We start from the raw sequence: 7,365 nt of genomic DNA, 5'->3' as shown, positions 1-7,365 counted from the left end.
CACTGGGCTAATAGGTTAGTGCTCAAAATTAATATGAATTGGCAAATAAACACCCGAGAAGTATCCTGGAATGATAATACAATATCATGTACCAATAAAAAAATATAGATACATTGGAAACATAACATGGCCTCCGGCCTAGTAACCCTTTCCGGGGAAATACTGAACTCAATACAACGTCAAGTGAAAACCAAGCCATCGGCAAGCCTCCATGCTGGTGAGGAAGAAACAGTATCCTTCACACCAGGCAAGATCCCATTACCAAGGCACCGCTCCACCTCATTGGGCTGATTGTCGCCATCAATAAGGGGTCGATCGGGCAGGTTGTTAGGTAGTGGTTGTCGGGGGACGTGGCAGCTTCAGGGAGGTACTGTTGGAAATATGCCCTAGAGGCAATAATAAATTAGATATTATTATATTTCCTTCTTCATAATAATCGTTTATTATCCATGCTAGAATTGTATTGATTGGAAACTCAAATACATGTGTGGATACATAGACAACACACTGTCCCTAGTGAGCCTCTAGTTGACTAGTTCGTTGATTAAAGATGGTCAAGGTTTCCTGACCATAGGCAAGTGTTGTCACTTGATAACGGGATCACATCATTAGGAGAATCATGTGATGGACAAGAGCCAAATTATAAACGTAGCATGTGATCGTGTTATTTTGTTGCTATTGTTTTCTGCGTGTCAAGTATTCATTCCTATGACCATGAGATCATGTGGCACCGGAGGAATACCTTGTGTGGATCAAACGTCGCAACGTAACTGGGTGACTATAAAGGTGCGCTACAGGTATCTTCGAAGGTGTCCGTTGAGTTAGCATGGATCAAGACTGGGATTTGTCACTCCGTGTGACGGAGAGGTATCTCGGGGCCCACTCGGTAATACAACATCCATATAAGCCTTGCAAGCAATGTGAATCAAGTGTGAGCCACAAGGATCTTGTATTACGGAACAAGTAAAGAGACTTGCCGGTAACGAGATTGAAATAGGTATAGGGATACCGACGATCAAATCTCAGGAAAGTAACATACCGAAGGACAAAGGGAATGTTACATGGGATTATATGAATCCTTGGCACAGAGGTTCAACCGATAAGATCTTCGTAGAATATGTAGGATCCAATATGGGCATCCAGGTCCCTCTATTAGATATTGACCGAGGAGTGTCTCGGGTCATGTCTACATAGTTCTCGAACCCGCAGGGTGTGCACACTTAAGGTTCGATGATGTTTTAGTATAGTTGAGTTATATGTGTGGTTACCGAATGTTTTTAGGAGACCTGGATGAGATCACGGACATCACGACGGTTTCCGAAATGGTCCAGAAAGGAAGATTGATATACATAAGGGTTTCATCTGGTCACCGGAAAGTTTCGGGTAATTCCGACAGTGTTCCGGGTGTTCACCGGGAGGGGCCCACCGACTCGGGATTGAGCCCAAGGCACTAGGGTGGCGCCACAAGTCCTTAGTGGGCTTGTGGAGTCAGACCAAGGGTCCCATGGCGCCACATAAGAAAATACCAACAGAAAATAAAATAAAAAGGGAAAGAGGGAGATGGGAAGGAAGAGGAGGACTCCTCCTTCCCAAACCGAATTGGAGGAGTCCTCCTCCTCCCTTGGCTGGCGCACCTTGAGGCATTGTGCCTCAAGGCTAGCCCTCCCCCTACCTCCTATATATATTGGTGGTTTAGGGCTGATTTGAGACACAACTTTGCCACGTGCAACTCAAACCTATACCACGTAGTTTTACCTCTAGATCTGATTTCCGTAGAGCTCGGGCGGAGCCCTGCAGGTGTAGATCATCACCACCACCGGAGCACCATCACGCTGCCGGAGAAATCATCTACTTATCCGTCTTGCTTGCTGGATAAAGAAGGCCGAGATCATCGCCGAGCTGTACGTGTGCTGAACGCGCAGGTGCCGTCCGTTCGGCACTAGATCGGAACGGATCGTGGGACGGATCGCGGGACGGTTCGTGGGACGGTTCGAGGGATGTGAAGACGTTCCACTACATCAACCGCGTTTCTTAATGCTTCCTTCTGTGCGATCTACAAGGGTACGTAGATCCAAATCTCCTCTCGTAGATGGATATCACCATGATAGGTCTTCGTGTGCGTAGGAAATTTTTTGTTTCCCATGCAACGTTCCCCAACAGTGGTATTAGAGCTAGGTTCATGCGTAGATGTTATCTCGAGTAGAACACAAAATGTTCTATGGATGGTGATGTTCGATTTGCTTCCCTCCTTAGTCTTCTCTCGATTTGGTGGTATTGTTGGATTGAAGCGGCCCGGACCGACATAACTCATACGCTTACGAGAGACTGGTTTCATGGATTGACATGCAACCTCCTTGCATAAAGATGACTCGCGGGTGCATGTTTCTTCAACTTTAGTTGAATTCGTTTTGACCGAGGCGGTCCTTGGAGATGTTAAATAGCAATTTGCACATCTCCGTTGTGGTTTTTGGGTAAGTAAGATGCGATCATACTAGATACCCATAGCAGCCACGTAAAACATGCAACACCAAATTAGAGGACGTCTAACTTGTTTTTGAAGGGTATGCTTGTGATATGATATGGCCAATGACATGATGTGATATATTGGATGTATGAGATGATCATGTTGTAATTGTTAATATCAACTTGCACGTCGATGCTACGTCAATCGGCAGGAGTGGTAGTGTTGTCTTCAAACTAACGTTTGTGTTTGCAGATGCGTTTACTATATTGCTAGGTCGTAGCTTTAGTAGTAATAGCATAGATAACACGACAACCTCGATGGCGGCACGTTGATGGGGATCATGGTGTGGCGTCGGTGACAAGAAGATCGTGCCAGTGCTTTGGTGATGGAGATCAAGAAGCACAAGATGATGGCCATATCATGTCACTTATGAATTGCATGTGATGTTAATCCTTTTATGCACCTTATTTTGCTTAGAAAGCATTATAAGGTGATCTCTCACTAAAATTTCAATACAAAATTGTGTTCTCCCCGGCTGTGCACCATTGCTACAGTTCGTCGTTTCGAGACACCACGTGATGATTGGGTGTGATAGACTCAACGTTCACATACAACGGGTGCAAAACAGTTGCACGTGCGGAACACTCAGGTTAAGCTTGACGAGCCTAGCATGTGCAGACATGGCCTCGGAACACATGAGACCGAAAGGACGAGCATGAATCGTATAATTGATATGATTATCATAGAGATGCTTACCACTGAAACTATTCTCAACTCACGTGATAATCAGACTTGAGTTAGTGAATTTGGATCATGTACCACTGAAATGACTAGAGAGATGTACTTTTTGAGTGGGAGTTTATTAAGTAATTTGATTAGTTAAACTCTAATTATCATGAACATAGTCAAAAGGTCTTTGCGAATTATGATGTAGCTTGCGCTATAACCCTACTGGTTTTTATATGTTCCTAGAGAAAATTTAGTTGAAATATGATAGTAGCAACTTTGCGGACTGAGTCCGTAAAACTGAGGATTGTCCTCATTGCTGAGCAGAAGGCTTATGTCCTTAATGCACCACTCGGTGTGCTGCACCTCGAGCGTCGTCTGTGGATGTTGCGAACATCTGACATACACGTTTTTGATGACTACGTGATAGTTCGGTGCATAATACATAATGGCTTAGAAGCAAGGCGCCGAAGATGTTTTGAAACGTCACGGAACATAAGAGATATTCTAAGAGATGAAATTGAGATTTCATGCTCATGCCCTTGTTGAGAGGTATAAGACCTCCGACAAGATTCTTTGTCTACAAAGTAAAGGAGAAAAGCTCAAATCGTTGAGCATGTTCTTAGATTGTCTGAGTACAACAATCGCTTGAATCAAGTGGGAGTTAATCTTCCAGATGAGATAGTGATGGTTCTCCAAAGTTACTGCCGCTAAGCTGCTAGAACTTCGTGATGTACTATAAACATATCAAGGATAGATATGATGATCCTTGAACTATTTGCAATGTTTGACACTCCAAAAGTATAAATCAAGAAGTAGCATCAATTGTTGATGGTTAGTAAAACCACTAGTTTCAAGAAGGGCAAGGGCTAGAAGGGATACTTCATGAAACAACAAACCAGTTGCTTCTCTAATAAAGAAACCCAAGATTGAACCCAAACCCGAGACTAAGTGCTTCTGTAATGAGGGGAACGGTCACTGAGGCGGAGCTTCCCTAGATACTTGGTAGATGAGAAGGCTGGCGAAGTCAATATAACTATATTTGATATACATAATATTGATGTGTACTTTACTAGTACTCCTAGTAGCACGGGGGTTTTAGATACCGATTAGATTGCTAAGTGATTAGTAACTCGAAATAAAATCTACGGAATAAATGGAGACTAGCTAAAGGCGAGGTGACGATAAGTGTTGGAAATATTTCCAAGGTTGATGTGATCAAACATCGCACACTCCCTCTACCTTCGGGATTGGTGTTAAACCTAAATAATTGTTATTTGGTGTTTGAATTGAGCAGGAACATGATTGGATCGTGTTTATTGCAATACGATTTTTCATTTAAAGAGAATAATGGTTATTCTATTTGCTTGAATAATTACCTTCAATGGTTTATTGAATCTCGATCGTAGTGTTACACATGTTCATAATATTGGTGCCAAAAGATACAAAGTAATAATGATAGTACCACTTACTTGTGGCACTGCCGCTTGAGTCATGTTGGTGTAAAATGCATGAAGAACCTCCATGCTGATGGATCTTTGTACTCACTCATTTGTGAAACATCCGAGACATGCAAACCATACCTGTTGGTATAAACGCATCAAGAAACTCCATGTAGAAGGATCGTTTGGACTCACTTGATTTTGAATCACTTGAGACATGCAAAATCATACCACATGGAACAAGAAAGTAACTTGTTGGATGCAATACATTTTTGATGTGTGCAGTCCAATGAGTGCTGAGGCACGCAGTGGATATCGTTATGTTCTTACTTCATTGACGATTTGAGTAGATACAGGAGTATTTACTTGATGAATCACAAGTCTGAGATATTGAAAAGTTCAAAGTTATTTCAGAGTGAAGATCGTCGTGACAAGAGGATAAAATGTCTACGATATGATCATAGAGATGAATATCTGAGTTGGGAGTTTTGGTACACAGTGGACACAATGTGGAAATTGTTTCGCAATTCATGCCACCTGGAACACCATAGTGTGATTGCCTGTCCGAACGTCATAGCCGCGCCCTATTTGATATGGTGCATACTATGATGTCTCTTATCGTATTACCACTATCGTTTATGGGTTATGCAGTAGAGACGACAGCATTCACTTTAAATAGGGCAACACATATTTCCGTTGAGATGACATAGTCTAGATTATGGTTTGGAGAAACCTAAGCTGTCGTTTCTTAAAAGTTTGGGGCTGCGATGCTTATGTGAAAAAGGTTTAGTCAGATAAGCTCGAACCCAAAGCGGATAAATGCATCTTCATAGGATATCCAAAACAGTTGCATACATCTCCTATCTCAGATCCGGAAGCAAAGTGTTTGTTTCTAGAAACGGGTCCTTTCTCGAGGAAAGGTTTCTCTCGAAAGAATTGAGTGCGAGGGTGATGAAACTTGATGAGGTTAGTGAACCGTCACTTCAACGAGTGTGTGGCAGGGCGCAGGAAGATGTTCCTGTGGCGCCTACACCAATTGAAGTGGAAACTGATGATGGTGATCATTAAGCTTTGAATCAAGTTACTACAAACCTCGTAGGTCGACAAGGTCGCGTACTACTGCAATGTGGTACGGTAACCCTGTCTTGGAGGTCATGTTATTGAAGAACAATGAACCTACAAGCTATGGAGAAGCGATGGTGGGCTCGGATTCCGACAAATGGCTGGAGACCATGAAATCCGAGACAGGATCCATGTATGAAAACATGGTCTAGACTTTGGAAGAACTACTTGATGGTCGTAGGACTATTAAGTAAATATGGATCTTTAAAAGGAAGACAGACGATGATGGTGAAAATTCACCATTAAGATAAAGATCGACTTGTCGCAAAGATGTTTCCGACAAGATCAAAGAGTTGACTATGATGAGAATTTCTCACTCGTAGCAATGCTAAAAGTCTGTTAGAGTTATGTTAGCAATTTCTGCATTATTTATGAAATATTGCACATAGGATGTCAAAACATTGTTTTCTCGACGGTTTCCTTGGGGAAATGTTGTATGTGATACAACCAGAAGGTTTTGTCAATCCTAAAGATGTTAACAAGTATGCAAGCTCCAGTGATCCTTTCATGGACTGGTGCAAGCATCTCGGAGTTGGAATATACGCTTTGATGAGATGAGCAAAGCTTTTGGGTTTATACATGGTTTATAAGAAACTTGTATTTCCAAAGAAGTGAGTGGGAGCACTATAGAATTTCTGATAAGTATATGTGGTTGACATATTGTTGATGGGAAGTAATGTAGAATTTCTATAAAGCATAAAGGTTGTTTGAAAGGGGTTTTTCAAAGGAAGACCTAGATAGAGCTACTTGAATATTAAGCATCAAAATCTATGGAGATATATCAAAATGCTAAACAAAACATTCAATGAAATGCATGCCTTGACAAGTTATTGAAGGAGTTCAGAATAGCTCAGCAAAGAAGGAGTTCTCGGCTGTGTTGTAACGTGTGAATTTGAGTGTGACTCAAAACTCGACCATGGAGAAGAAAGAGAAAGGATGAAAATCGTCCCCTAGGCCTTAGCCATAGACTATAAAGTATGCCATGCTGTGTACCGCACCTGATGTGTGCCTTGTTGCAAGTCTGTTAAAGAGGTACAGAGAGTGATCCAGGATTGAATCACTAAACAACGGTCAAATTTATCCTTAGTAACTAATGGACTAAGGAATTTTTCTCGATTATGGTGTTGGTTAAAGAGTTCGTCATAAAGGGTTACGTCGATGCAAGCTTTGACACTAATCCGAGTAACTCTCAGTAGTAAAATGGATTCGTATAGTAGAGTAGATATTTGGAGTATTCCGAATAGCACGTAGTAGCAGCATCTATAAGATGACATAAAGATTTGTAAAGCACACACGGATCAGAAATATTCAGAACCGTTCACTAAAACCTCTCTCACGAGCAAGACGTGATCAAACCCCAGAACTGTATGGGTGTTGGATTCGCTAAAATCACATGGTGATGTGAACTAGATTATTGACTCCAGTGCAAGTGGGAGACTGTTAGAAATATACCCTAGAGGCAATAATAAATTAGTTATTATTACATTTCCTTGTTCATAATAATCGTTTATTATCCATGCTAGAATTGTATTGATTGGAAACTCAAATACATCTGTGGATACATAGACAACACACTGTCCCTAGTGAGTGTCTAGTTGACTAGTTCGTTGA

This window comes from Hordeum vulgare, chromosome 6H (genome assembly GCF_904849725.1).
Source record: "Hordeum vulgare subsp. vulgare chromosome 6H, MorexV3_pseudomolecules_assembly, whole genome shotgun sequence".
Taxonomy (NCBI): Eukaryota; Viridiplantae; Streptophyta; class Magnoliopsida; order Poales; family Poaceae; genus Hordeum; species Hordeum vulgare.
This window is presented reverse-complemented; position numbering follows the sequence as displayed.